Source organism: Mastigoproctus giganteus, chromosome 11 (genome assembly GCF_048544385.1).
Source record: "Mastigoproctus giganteus isolate SK-2022 chromosome 11, ASM4854438v1, whole genome shotgun sequence".
Classification (NCBI taxonomy): Eukaryota; Metazoa; Arthropoda; class Arachnida; order Uropygi; family Thelyphonidae; genus Mastigoproctus; species Mastigoproctus giganteus.
This window is the reverse complement of record NC_143585.1, coordinates 6,233,197-6,248,693: the sequence shown is the minus strand read 5'-3', so window position 1 is coordinate 6,248,693 and position 15,497 is coordinate 6,233,197. Positions and strand designations below refer to the sequence as shown.

The 15,497-nt window shown below is 40.8% G+C and overlaps 1 protein-coding gene across 1 annotated transcript in view; it reads right to left on the bottom strand.

Moving 5' to 3' along the window:
* LOC150077667 (MFS-type transporter SLC18B1-like) overlaps positions 1-15,497 on the bottom strand; it is a 227,083-nt gene that overhangs the window by 125,146 nt on the left and 86,440 nt on the right. The window lies entirely within an intron of this gene.

Below are 15,497 nucleotides of genomic sequence, written 5' to 3'. Positions count from 1 at the left end.
ACTTTTTTTCATAACGTATTTTACAAATTACACATCAGATCAAATTAAAACTTGAAAATGAACTTATATGCAAAGGAAAATGATGTAATGGAAAATATTTGTATACTGGACAGTAATCAGAAAACTTATAAACTAATGTGATTTTGTACATATATAACTTAATAGAGTGATTCAAAAAGTTTGTAGACTAATAATGAAAAAAAAAAAAAAAAATCAGCATTTAAAAAACATTTTATTTTAGTGTTCCACATAGTTTTCAGTAGTGCTCAAGCACTGATATACCACATAAAAATTCCACCCTTCTTCTCTGAAATCCACTTCCCCATAGTTGACATCACCTTTTCATCTGAGTGAAATCTCTCTCCAGAAAGATGCTCCTTAAGTTCCGGAAAGAGGAACAAATCAGGGATACTAGGAATCAGATCTGAAGAACGGTGATGGATGAAGTGATCAAGAATTTCACACCCTATATCTTGTTGTTTGGTTTTTAGGAGCATTAGCAACTAAGGCCATATTGCTCCGGGGATATGCGGTGGTCATTCCCTGACCTTTCCGCATCCTCCGTATTTGGTGGTCACAGGCTCGAACCCCGGTCTAATCAAGAAGCGTGTGCTATGCCGCTGCCGCTCCTGCCCACCTGGCTACGGAGGGGCCACCCTATATCTGTGATGGCAGATTTGCATCAGTGGACTTATATACTGGTACCAGTCTTGGTGAAAATGTAATTCCATAATGAAATTTCCCTTCTCACTTCATCTTAATGGTTTCCTGCAGTCTTACTATTAGTTGTACATAACAGCCAGTGATTGTGGCTGTATAATCAGACATAAGTATGTCCTGACCTGTGCAGCTGGACAGTTTTGTGCTCTATATTTTTAACTCACAATTAATGTATTACCCTCAGTAATGCTTAGTATTTAGTACAACGAAACTCCTCTCAAAGAACTGAACAAGAAGATGTCCATTCCCCATGCAAAACTACAGCAGTCAAATATTTATTTGAATACTTCCCATAACAAATAACCTCTATATTGTCCCTTGGAACTCAAAGCCAAGTTGATTGAATAATTCATTCTTTCATAATTGAAATCTTCATGTCATTAAAAATACCCTATATGAACAGATTTCAGAAATCACCAAGATTCCAATGGCATCTCTACAGACTCTCTCAGAGAGGTTCACACAGATTCAAATTTTGATTTCGGAGAACAGTCTGCTTCGAATCAAAATGCAGTCATTCTAAATGAAGTGAAAACCCATGTACATGGCCTCAAGTAGTTCATCAGCAAAGTTGGGATACCTTCTAGCCAGCCTACTTTCATGGAACTCATACAGTCCCACTCTCCCTTTCCCGAAGAACCGATTGGGTTGGCTGACTTCCAATCCAGACTTCGTCAGTGAAAACTACAGAACCAGTCCGTTACCTGCCAGTCTGTACGCTCGCTCTCCAACGGCAAACTACTGATACAGTATCTACCTACAATACCACAGAAGAAGACAAATACTGGCTAGGATAAACAACTTCACTATAAATCTACAAATATAACCAAAAGAAGATAACGCCAGCATCATAAAAGCCAGGACCGAGGTCTGGGAAGAGGAATGGACCGGATCGGACTAGGGCAGAACTATATTTCAGATCCTTCCAGTGGTTACGGTTTTTGACAAAGCAGGAAATTCAATGGTTCCACCCAGGCCTAAATCTTATGTTCCTGCTGACAGGGCACATGAGCATTAACTCCAAGCTGTTTGCTCTCGGGCTCTCTGACACTCAGAATTGCTCCTGCAGCCTCCCAGAAACAGTCTCACATAATCTACGACTGTCATCTCTACATCAGAATGGAACTACATCTGTAGACAAATATTTACAGCTTGGAAGAAGCATCATAGCTGGTCTCCAGTAAAGAGACCTTCACTGCATTTGCCAATTTACAGACAAGGTTTTCAAGAGAAGATGCAGGATACTGCATTCAACATCCAACTGAAGGAATCTGCTACCACCTTTGCCCATTGTCCAACTTCTTTCTACTTTTCAAATTCTTTGCGGGGATTCTTCAACTCTATCTCCCTGCTGTACCTATCACCTTTCAGGATTTTTTGGGGGACTCCAGGGGGAGGCTCTTCTGTGGAGGAACCTCTTCCTGGGCATACCATCAGTGCACTAGTAGACCCTGGCACACCTTCATGTGATTGGGGTTGGGAGGCAGGGGCAGTGAACACTGTCGTCCTATGCCCCCATGCTGCAAAGATGCCAGGGGCTGGCAAACAATGCTCAACAGAACAAACACAGCACTCTAAGCACCCACACTCCTTGGAAAACCAAGGGGAAACCACCATTAACTGCTGTAGCATCTGTGTTAGGCATGTGACAGTGCCAGCAGTGTGGAACCCCAGAGACATAAACACATAAACAAACATTCCAAAACCTGTTCAACATTCTAATAGGATTTTTATTGGATACAGTGCACATTATTACCTGACAATGATGTGTTATCGGTGCTTAAACTATGGACATGCTGCAGAACGTTATCATTCACAAAAAGGAAACATGTTCACACTGTGTGCGTGTAGTAACAATCCTTACATTGATTGTTTAAATGTGCATGCTCCACCAACTTGTGCAAACTGTTTGGCTAAGAATCAAAGTGCAAATCATTCTGTACGAATTCAGAAGGCTCTACGATCTGTCATGAGCAATACAGAAAGTGTGGATCTTCTTGAAGCTTGGACTTAGTTGAGCAACACAGAGGATAGGAACTTTGTTTTCTATTTCATTTTCCTCCTCTTATCTTTTGTCTGTTTTTTTTTTTTTGTCTTGCTTTGTATTGGTCTTTCTCTTCTCTTCTTCTTTAACTCTGCAAACATCATGCTACTATAGTATTTTTGATCAGTATGCTGGGATGATATATACATTATTTTCAGTTCCAGATGGTAGATCTCTGGCATTGGCTCCACGTGCCAGGGATGGTATCTAGCTTGCAGCAATGTGCTGCAGCAGGCTAGGCTACGAGGCCAGTCACCCAAAATGAACAACCTAACCCAACATTACACTACTATACAAAAACACCACTACATTCATTGGCCTTTAGCTGTATAGTAACTAAACACATTAAACACGGAGTTGCCATAGTTTGGCTGGGAAAACATCAATAAATAAAAAAAAGTAAAAAATAAAAAAAAAATTCCAAACCATGTTAACTATTATTAAATTATTATTATTAAAAATTCCAAACCACTATTCATACTTGGCCTTTTAACATCCCTTTAGTTCAGACACATCATGGGTTTGTTAAGGGAGAAAGTCTTGTCTGACCAATTTGATTGGATAGTACGATGTGGTCACAAAGGAACTGTATGCAAAAAATAATTTTGATATCATATACAGGAAGTCCCCGACTTACAGAAATTCGACTTTAAGTAAGTTTCTGCCAGCCGGTGCAAATCTAAAAAAATTGTGGAAATGTATTTTGCATCCTGTAGGAATAAATGGAGGTATAGTGACAATATCATAATGTGTAACCAATAACACATTGTTTTTTTTTTTTTTTGGTTTTTTTTGTAATTTGTTCCAACTCCTTGCAAGTTGAGAATTTTGCTATACTGTATTAACTAAGCTATTTATCTTTCTAAAAGATCATATTTATAATGAAAATTGCAGTACCCTTTCATCGTTATCATATGTTCCCATTATAAGAATCAATTTTGAATGCCTTTGTGATATTTTTCTGAAGCACATTTAGAAATATATTTTGTTGTTTTAGACCATAAAACAACAAAACCTTCTCTTCATTCCTATTTACATATTACAATTATGAAGGAAAAGCAACCAACGAAAAGTGCAAGTGGTGGTAATGCCAGGAAAGGAAAGGAAAAAAATTGATTTAGAAATGAAGATGAAAAATGATTACGAAGTATGAAGCAGGACAAAGTTTGTCATCTATTGCAAGGGAATTAGGTCTCGCTGCTTCAACAGTGAATACTATTTTAAAGGGCAGTGTGCATATAAAAGAACATGTCAAAGGATTAACGCACTTAAGATCAACAATGATCACAAAACAGTGTTCAGGAGCTATATCGAAGATGGAACAGCTGCTAAAAATATGGATGGAAAATCAGGTTCAGAAGCGTTTTTTTTTTTTTTTTTTAGGAGCATTAGCAACTAAGGCCATATTGCTCCGGAGATATACGGTGGTCATTCTCTGACCTTTCCACATCCTCCATATTTGGTGGTCACAGGCTCGAACCCCAGTCTAATCACGAAGCTTGCACTACACACTGCTGCTCCTGCTGACCTGGCTACGGAGGCGCCTCAGAAGCGAGTGCCCGAGTCTAATGACCATTCAAGCAAAAGCAACAAGTATTTATAAAGATAAGTACGGCGAACCCCAACCCAAGTTCATGGAAAGCAATGGGTGGTTTAATAGGTTCAAGAATTGCACTGGTTTCCACAACGTTAAAGTATTCGGTGAAGTCACCAGTGCCGATTCTACAGCAGCAGAGAAATTTTGGGATGTGTTGGAAAAAATTATTGATGAAGGCAGCTATTCAATGCTGCAAATTTTTAATGTTCACGAGACTGTTCTGTATTGGAAAAAAATGCCGGATCGAACATACATTGCCAAAAAGGACAATACAAGGTTTCAAAGCGTCAAAAGATAGGGCCACGCTCTTGCTTGGGGCTAATGCAGCAGGAGATTACAGATTAAAACCACTGCTTGTGTACCATTCTGGAAATCCTCGTGCATTTTAAGGCACCAATAAAGCCACCCTACCCATGAAATTAACCAGAGAGCATAGATAACAATATCTCTCTTAGAGGATTGGTTTAAATGTTGCCCCATTCCCAATGTTGAAAAATAATCTGGGCAATTAACCGTGGGCAAGAGGAAGAATCCCAACAGCATTGAGCTTGCTCAAACCATTGAAGGCCTTATACACCTTAATCAGATCACCTCGCAGGTGCCTAGTCTCCACACACTGTAATTTGCAAAACTTAAGCCTTTCTTCGTAAGAGCAACCCTTTCTTCCATTCAATAATCTTGTTTTCAATTCAATTCAATAATACACACATTCCAGCAGCTCTACATGCTGACTCGTATAGGCCCATCGCCCTACTCTCGGTGCTGAGTAAGGTGTTTGAACATTTACTCCGTCAAAAAAAAGACAACCACTACAGTGATGCACAGATGCCTGATCCAAATCAATATTGCTTCAAGCCAGGAAGATCAACTGTCGATGCATTGGAAAACTCATCAACGCAGCCAACAACTGTGACAAGAAATACCCCCTAGTTATCTCATTCGACTTCGCTGGGGCATTCGACACCCTTTGGTGGCCGAGCATCCTCGGCTGACTGGGACAATCACAAATTCCTAACAACCTCTATAACTGCATAAAAAACTACCTAACAAACAGAAGTGTAGTCCAGGCACCTTATTGCCAAGTGAAGAGGAAAATCTACTGAGGTTGTTCCCAGGGCTCGGTTCTTGGCCCACTGCTCTGGACCTATGTCCTGAATGAGTTCCTGGGTATGGACCTTGGGGAGGTCTGCACTCGAGCCTATGCAGATGATCTGTTACTAATATTGGCCGCTGACTCAAGGGCTCAACTTGAAACCTATGCAAATCTCCCTCTCACCACTCTTATGGACTGGGTACGACTCCACCACCTCACAATATCACCCACAAAATCTGAATTCATCTTGCTAAAAGGCTCCCTGGTACCAACAAGACCACCGCAGATCAAGGTCCATGACAAGTTTGACTTGTCACTGAACTAAAGCACTTAGGAATAATAATAAATAAGAACCTATCCTTCCTCCCACACCTGAACAATACACAAAGAAAGATCAGGATCTACACGGCAATGGTGGCCAGGGTGATCAGCCAAGACTGGGGGTTGAAAAAACACTCGCTGGCTCTCTTTTATAAAGACGTATTCATTCCCACAATCACTTATGCCTCTGGGGCATGGTTTCACAAGGCCTCCACCGTAGTCAATAAGAAAAAATTGGAGTCCATTCACAGGCCAATTCTTCTTAACAATGACCAGGGAGTGTAACATGGTTAGCACACATGCACTGCAGGTACTGTCAGGGGTGCTACCCCTTGACCTGGAGGTCACACATGTTGGAATGCTCTAACAACTCAGTAGGGACAAACCCACTACCTATACTGACCATACAACAGATCCACTAATCAACAGACCCAGCGAGAAAAGAAGACTTCTGACTTACCTATAAAATATTTGGCAGGAAAGGTGGACAACCTTTCCTGCCAAATATTGCTTTCCTGCCAATATCTGCTGACGAGGCTACTAGTGACGGTCGTGTTCCAAGCCGCTAAGTGGATTTTTCTTATTTATTGATTTGAAATTATTGTTTTTCTAAAACTTTTGATTTAAATTTAGTAGTATAACATTATTTTGTGATTTTTTGATTAATTTGGTGTATTTATTCTTTACTCGGCCTTGTAAAAGTATCGGTAAGGGTTTCCACGTGTTCGTAACTACCGCTACCGTTATTAACTTTCCCGCCATTGTGATACCGTACTAGATAGCGTTAGTTGAACTTCGTTAGCAGTTAAATTGTACGTTTAAATAAATACATTTAACGACTTAGATTACAAACGTAATATAATTAATAACATAACATAATTAATTAATAAATTAATAGAATCATGACTCAGACCAGAGCAGCAAAGCAAAAGGCTCAAGCTAATGGAAGAGCTGTGGCTCAGAGCAGAACTGAGGGGGGCAGTTGTCCTCTGACTCACAGCCTTATAAAATGCACTGTTTGCTTGATGTTTGCAGAGCAATCGGGTACGGGACATGATACTGCCAAGGGGGATGTCTTTGTGTGTGCGCGATGCAAGGAGTGTATCGATATCAGGCAACAACTCGGCGTTCTTATGGGCCTATATGAGAGCTTGAAGGACAGGGTGGATGCCCTCGAAGAAACTAAATTGAGGGGCCCATCAAGCTCTCAGCTGCCCACATCAACGCCAGAGCTTGCACTTGGGCATCGCGTGACACAGAGACAACCCCCAAGGCAGAATGCGCTGGTCCCGAAGGAACTAGTAGTTGTTGGTGACTCTATTGTCAGGGAAACGGGGAACATGCTTTGTAAAAAAGATAGGTGGAACAGGACCAGGGTATGTCTGCCAGGGGCAAAGGTTGATGGCGTTGTAGAGCGAATATCATCTTTTAAGGGCACAAAAGGTGATATAGTTGTACACGTTGGCACTAATAATATTAAGAGTAGGAGACCGGCAGAATTACTTAACAAGTACAGGTCACTGTTGAACAAAAGCCGAGAATTAGGGTTGAATTTGAAAGTGTCTACAATTCTGCCCAGACACGATAGGAGGGAATATATGATGAGAGCCTTGTCGATCAATTCGGCCCTGGAAAGATTGTGCAAGGCTCAAGGGGTAGAATTTTTTTCAGCCTGGACTGTACTTGTTAACAGGAGAGATTGCTTCTACAGGGATGGGATACACTTAAATAGAAAGGGTGCAAGAATATTTGCTGATGCTATCGAGGCAGTGTTAGGTGGGTCGGAAAACTGCTAGCTTGGGGGGAGACAAAGACCAATAGATTGACAGTAGCCACTGGCAGAGGTGAAAGAGATTCTTGCACTGCTTCTATTAGAATGAGCAGAAGCCTGAAAAACAAGATGCATGGTATTTCAGAGACTGCTGGGAGCCATTGCGGTACAAGTAAACACATGGGTTGTGTTAGGGTAGCTAAGAATAGAAACAGGTGCAGGTATACTTGCGTGTACACCAATGCTAGGAGTTTAGTAAATAAATTTGATGAATTTGAGGTATTGCTCAAAACATCGAAGGCAGATATTGTTGGGATATCAGAGACGTGGTGTCACACAGATATAAGGGATGCGGAACTGCAATTTGGGGAGTACAACGTCTACAGAAAGGATAGACAGGATAGGAAGGGGGGAGGTGTTATGCTATTAGTTAAGAAACACATAAAAACCAAGGAAGTGAAGCTAGTCGACATCGCTGGACAGTGCAGTGTGGAGTCAGTTTGGTGTGACATAAACATTGGGAGATCAAAATTGAGAGTAGGAGTGTGCTATAGGCCTAATGACTCTGATGAGTATAATAAGGAACTGTACAGGGAAATAGAGTGGGCCAGTAAATCAGAGTGTCTTATAATGGGAGATTTTAATTTCCCAGATATTGACTGGAATTTGGGGGCTGGATACTCACACACTAGCAGGGCTTTTGTGGATTTATTGGATGATTGTTTTCTACATCAGCATGTTCCGGAGGCAACTAGAGGGAGTAATACTCTTGATTTGATTATCAGCAGTGATTCTTCATGCATTAAGAATCTGCAGATAAATGAACCACTAGGTGGCAGTGATCACAGTGTGCTGAAGTGGGATTTACTCAAAGAGGTAACTACCATTAGGGGTAAAGGGAAGGGTTATTGCTTCCATAAAGGCGACTACGATGGACTGAGACAGTATTTAAATTCTATACAGTGGGACCAACTGATGATGTTACCAACAGCAAATTCAAAATGGGAAGCATTCAAAGAACTTATCTTGGAAGCTACTAGGCTTTACATACCAACTAAGAAATATTGTTCAAGGTTTAGGCCAAAATGGATGTCAGATGAACTAATGAGGCATATGGCAGAGAAGAAAAATGCATGGGATACTTACAAATTAACACATGACACAGAAGCCTATGATAGATACAAGTTGATATGCAACCAAGTTACAAAGGAGGTTAGGCAGGCGAAGGCAGATTACGAGAAATCCTTGGCAAGGGATGCAAAGGAAAACAGCAAAGAGTTCTTTACTTATGTAAACTCTAGAAGGAAAGGGATGAATCAGATTGGTCCACTTGATATTGATGGGTCAACTGTTGATGATCCTGCTCAGGTAGCTAACAAACTAAATGAATATTTTGCATCGACATTCACACATGAGGAGTTATTCAGCGAGGGGAATGCCAGAGGTGTATTCAACTCTAGTAGTAAGCTACAGAATCTTGAAATAACTGGGAGTAAAGTGGAGGAGAAACTGTTGAAGATAAACACAAGAAAGGTACCCGGTGTGGATGGGATCTATCCAGTTATATTAAAGGAGGCAGCAAAGGAAGTAAGCAAACCCTTAGCCATAATTATGAGAGCTTCCTTGGACTCAGGGGAGGTACCCATAGACTGGAAATGTGCAAATGTGATCCCAATTCACAAAGGAGGATCAAAGGCTGACACAAGTAATTATAGACCTGTTAGTTTAACTTCTGTTCCAGGAAAATTAATGGAGGCACTGGTTAAAGAAGCACTGCAGGATCATTTAGACAAGACTTCAGTTATAGCTCAGACACAGCATGGTTTTGTTAAGGGGAAGTCTTGCCTGACCAATTTGATTGGATACTATGATGCAGTCACAAAAGAACTGGATGCAGGGAATAACTTTGATATTATATACTTGGATCTTAGAAAGGCTTTTGATACTGTTGCACATGGAAGACTGCTACACAAATTGGAGCAGTGTGACATTGGAGGCAAATTGCTGCTATGGATAAAGGGGTGGTTGAGGGGGAGAAGACAGAGAGTGGTAATCAATGGACACTGCTCATCGTGGACTGATGTTATTAGTGGAGTCCCTCAGGGCTCAGTGTTGGGTCCATTATTGTTTTCTGTATTTATAAATGATATTGATGATGGTATATCGGGATTAATGTCCAAGTTTGCAGACGATACAAAGGTTGGCAGGGTTGTCAAGGACACTACTGACACTATGCTGCTGCAACAGGATCTGGAAAGGTTGAGCAGATGGGCTGAGAGGTGGCAAATGAAGTTTAACATTGATAAATGTAAAGTACTACACATGAGCAACGTATCAACTCTGTGGTACAACACTGACAGTGGTAGAGAATGAAAGGGACTTGGGGGTGGTTGTGCAGGCAGATATGAAGTTCTCTGAGCAGTGCAGACGGGCTGCAAGAGTAGCTCATGGAGTATTGTCAATGATATACAGGAATTTTTCCAGCAGGGATAAGGAGGTGATTATTCCATTGTATAAGGCGATGGTCAGGCCACACCTAGAGTACTGTATACAGGTCTGGAGGCCTCATTTCAAGAAGGATGTAGAGCTGCTGGAACGAGTACAGAGAAGGGCAACAAGATTAGTGAATGGAACAAAGGGGTGCTCTTACGAAGAAAGGCTTAAGTTTTGCAAATTACAGTGTCTGGAGACTAGGCACCAGCGAGGTGATCTGATAGAGGTGTATAAAGCCTTGAATGGTTTAAGCATGCTCAATGCTGATGGGATTCTTCCTCTAGCTCAGAATAATCACCTGAGAGGGCATAAATTCAAATTGAGGAAAGACAGATGTAGGATAGACGTGCGGAAATTTGCCTTTAGCCAGCGGGTGGTTGGTTGGTGGAACAGACTTCCATCCCTTGTGGTGGAGGTTGATAGCCTAAATAAGTTTAAGGCTCAGCTGGACAGGTATTTTGAACGAACAGAGGGGTGAAGTGGGAGTGGTTTTTTTTTTTTTTTTTTTTTTTTTTGGCTGATGCTGCATAAGCTTGCTTTCTTGCATCAAATGCCTCTACTAATGCTAATGCTAATGCTAACCTCCACCAAAGAAGAAATAACTCGAAAATTTATACCGAGCATCGACAGAGAATTTCCCCAGTCCCCAACCTGGTTTTCACCAGGACAACAAACTACCTATCTTCTAACTGGATGTGGCACCACCCACAGCAAACTCACCATGCTAGGCATCGAAAACAACCCCTATGCATGTGGCTCCTAAGAAACTTGATACCACTTGATGTTCGACTGCCATCTGTACGAAGATCTCCGAGCCCTTCTCATCACCCAGCTCCAGTACAATCCCAGCAACCAGGAACACTGCCTACTTGATGATGAACAAACCATTCAAAAAGTTTGCCCAAGACTTGTTCACAAGCCACAGAACCCTACAAAACCAAGAAACTTGGCAACCACTTAGCATGACCAGAACAACCTCATCACTACGAACCCTGCACTGAACCTCAGCCTGAGCAGCCCTGGCTGGACACATTATGAAAACCAAGACTTTGAATGCAGCTAAGCTACCACCTCGCCAGTTGGCGATCTTGGTAGGGCACCTAGCCTCACCCACTTTCTTTCCCTATCCTGGTGGGGAGAGGGGACGATCTGTTTTCTTCTTCCTTCCCCCCACTTTCTCCTGGTGGGGGGACAATCAGTTGGCTCTTTCCTTCCCTACCACCCCCCACTTTCTCCTGATGGGGCATGAGCATGCCACACTGGAAATCATTGGAGACGTCTTCTCTTTCATCTCCATACTTGACTTTTCCCCCCTAGAGTTATGTCTCTCTCCCCTACTCTTCTGTACACTAGCGCAAGTTCCACACGTCCAAATTTAAATTTGAAAAAATTGAACCGCATTCACCGGGCTTTTCAAATTCTAGCTTTTTCTCCCCAATTTTTTTTTTTTTTTTGTTTAGGCCCTGGCCACTGAAACTCAGTGGCAGGGCCTACCAGAGTAAAACAAATTAGTGTGGGCAACGCTGGGACCAACCAGGGTCCCAGCTGCTAAATGGCCAAAATAACAACGGTACACAAAACTACGCACAACATCCATAAACTTTTTTAAATCTCTGGCCTGTACAGTATACTGTATCACACGACAATGTAAACTGCACGGAGAGTGAGGAAACCCCTGGGGCCGTTAGATCTTAAACACACTATACACTATCAGTATAGTACCACCCAGTTGATACATTACTTTGGGGTTACTGATTCCCATATGCAGTACTTTACATTTGTCAATGTTAAACTTTAGTTGCCACCTCTCAAGCCCATCTGCTCAACTTTTGTAGATCCTGTTGCAGCAGCGTACTGTCATTAGTGTCATTAACAATCCTGCCAACCTTTGTATCGTCTGCAAACTTGGACATTAAGCCTGATATACTATCATTAATATCATTACTGAATACAGAAAACAACAATGGACCCAACATTGAACCCTGCGGGACTACACTAATAACATCAGTCCATGAAGAGCAGTGTCCATTTATTACCACTCTCTGTATTCTCCCATTCAACCATCCCTTTATCCATAGCAACAATTTGCCTGCAATGCCACACTGCTCCAATTTGTGCAGCAGTCTTCCATGTGCAAGTATCAAAGGCCTTTCTAAGATCCAAATATATGATATCAAAGTTATTCTTGGCATCCAGTTCCTTTGTGACTACATCATAGTATCCAATTAAATTGGTCAGAGAAGCCTTCCACTTAACAAACCCATGCTGTGTCTGAGCTATAACTGGTCTTGTCTAGATGATCCTGCAATGCTTCTTTAACCAGTGCCTCCATTAATTTTCCTGAAACAGAAGTTAAACTAACAGGTCTGTAATTACCCATCTCCCTTTCATCCTCCTCCTTTGTGGATTGGAGTCATATTTGCACATCTCCAGTCCATGGGTACCTCCCCTGAGTCCAAGGAAGCTGTCATAATTATGGCTAAGGTTTGCTTACTTGCTTTGCTGCCTCCTTTAATATAACAGGATAGATTCCATCCACCCCAGGTGCCTTTCTTACGTTTACCTTCTACAATTTCTCCTCCACTTTCCACTCAGTTATTACAAGATTCTCTAGCTTACTGCCAGAGTTTAATACATCACTGGCATTCCCCTCCCTGAATAACTCCTCATGTGTGAATGTAGATGCAAAATATTCATTTAGTTTGTTAGCTACCTGAGCAGGATCATCAACAGTTGAACCATCGTTATCAAGTGGACCAATCTGATTCAACCCCTTCCTTCTAGAGTTTACATAAGTAAAGAACTCTTTGTTGTTGTCCTTTGCATCCTTTGCCAAAGATTTCTCGGTAATCTGCCTTCGCCTGCCTAACCTCCTTTGTGACTTAGTTACAGACCAGCTTATATCTATGATACGCTTGTGTCAACCGTTATTTTATATATATCAAATGCATTTTTATTCTCTGTCACATGTCTAATTAGTTCAGCTGACATCCATTTAGGCCTAAATCCTGAACAATATTTCTTAGTTAGTATGAAAAGCCTAGTAGCTTCCAAGATTAATTCTTTGAATGCTTCCCATTTTGAATTTGCCACTGGTAACATTATCAGTTGGTTCCACTGTATAGAATTTAAATACTGTCTCAGATCACCATAGTCACCTTTACAAAAAGCAAAAACCCTTCCCTTTACCCTTGATGGTAGTTACCTCTTTTGAGTAAATCCCACTTCAGCACACTGTGATCAGTACCACCTAGTGGTTCCTTTATCTGCAGATTCTTAATGCACAAAGAATCACTACTGATAATCAGATCAGTAGTGATTCTTCACTACTGATCTGATTATCAGTAGTGAAGAATCATACATATTATTAGAAAACAATCATACAATAAATCCACAAAAGCCTTGCTAGTGTGTGAGTGACCAACCCACAAATTCCAGTCAATATTTGGGAAATTAAAATCCTCGATTATAAGCCCCTCTGATTTACTGGCCCACTCTATTTCTCTGCACAATTGCTCATTATAGTCATCAGATTCATTATGCATATAATACATTATGCATATGTTATATGCATATAACATATAACATATAGAAAATAAATTTGATGAATTTGACGTGTTGGTCAAGACATCAAAGGCGGATATTGTTGGGATAGCAGAGACGTGGTGTCACACAGATATAAGGGATGCAGAACTGGAATTTGGGGAGTACAATGTGTACAGAAAGGATAGACAAGATAGGAAGGGAAGAGGTGTTATGCTGTTAATTAAGAAAAATATAAAATCAAAAGAAGTGCACCCAGTTGATATAGATAAACAGTGCATTGTTGAGTCAGTTTTGTGTGACATAAGCACTGCGAAAGCAAAAATAAGAGTAGGAGTGTGTTATAGGCTTAATGACTCGAATGAGTACAATTAACAATTGTACAGAGAAATAGAGTGGGCTAGTATATCAGAATGTCTTATAATGGGGGATTTTAACTTACAAGATATTGACTGGAACTTGTGGGTTGGTCACTCACACACTAGTCAGACTTTTGTGGATTTATTGGATGATTGTTTTTTGCAGCAGGATGTTCGACAGGCAACCACAGAGGGTAATACTCTTGATCTGGTTATCAGCAGTGATCATTCTTGTATTAAGAATTTGCAGATAAAGGTGGCAGTAATCACAGTGTACTGATGCGGGATTTACTTAAAAGATATAATTACAATCAGGGGTAAAGGAAAGGGGTTTTGCTTCCGTAAAGGTGAGTACAGTGAGTCTCAGACAGTTTTTAAATTCTGTACAGTGGGATCAACTGACAATGTTACCAACAGTAAATTCTAACTGAGAAGCATTCAAGGAATTAATCGTGGATGCTACTAAAAGTTTCATACCTATTAAGAAATACTGTTCAAGGTTTAGGCTTATATGGTTATCAAATGAACTAATGAGAATCGTGACAGACAAGAAAATTGTATGGGATGTATATAAATAATCAAGCGACTCAGAAGCCTATGGCAGATATAAGCTACTCTGTAATCAGGTCACAAAGGAGGTTAGGCAGGCCAAGGCAGATTACGAGAAATCTTTAGCAAAAGACGCTAAGAAAAACAGCAAGGATTTCTTTACTTATATAAACTCTAAAAGGAAGGGGATAAATCTGATTGGTCCACTTGACATCGATGGTTCGACTGTTGATGATCCTGCTCAGATAGCAAACAAACAATGAGTATTTTGAATCTACATTCACACATGAGGAGTTATTAAGGTTTGAAAATGGCAGAATTGTAGCAGGGTGCTTAATGATTTTGTCATAACTGAGAGCAAAGTGGAGGAGAAATTGTTGAAGTTAAACATAAGAAAAGCACCTGGGGGTGGATGGGATCTATCTAGTTATATTAAAGGAGGTGGCAAAGCAACTAAACAAACCCTTAGCCATAATTATGAGAGAATCCTTGGACTCAGGGGAGGTCCCCACGGACTAGAGATGTGCAAATGTATCTCCAATTCACAAAGGGGGATCGAAGGGTGACACAAGTAATTACAGACCAGTTAGTTTCACTTCTGTTCTGGGTAAAGTAATGAAGTCACTGTTTAAAGATGCATTGCAGGATCATCTAGACAAGACTGCAGCAATAGTTCAGACACAGCATGGGTTTGTTAAGGGAAAGTCTTGTCTGACAAATTTGATAGGATATTATGATGTGGTTACAAAGCAACTGGATGCAAAAAATAATTTTGATATCATATATTAGGATTTTCGAAAAGCTTTTGACACTGTTGTGCATGGAAGACTATTGTACAAATTGGAGCAGAATGGTATTAAGGGTAAGTTGCTATAATGGATAAAAGGATGGTTGAGTGGGAGAAAACAGAGGGTGGTAATTAATGGGTGCTGCTCTTCGTGGACTAATGTTATTAGTGGAGTCCCACAGGGTTCGACATTGGGTCCTCTGTTGTTTTGTATATTTAT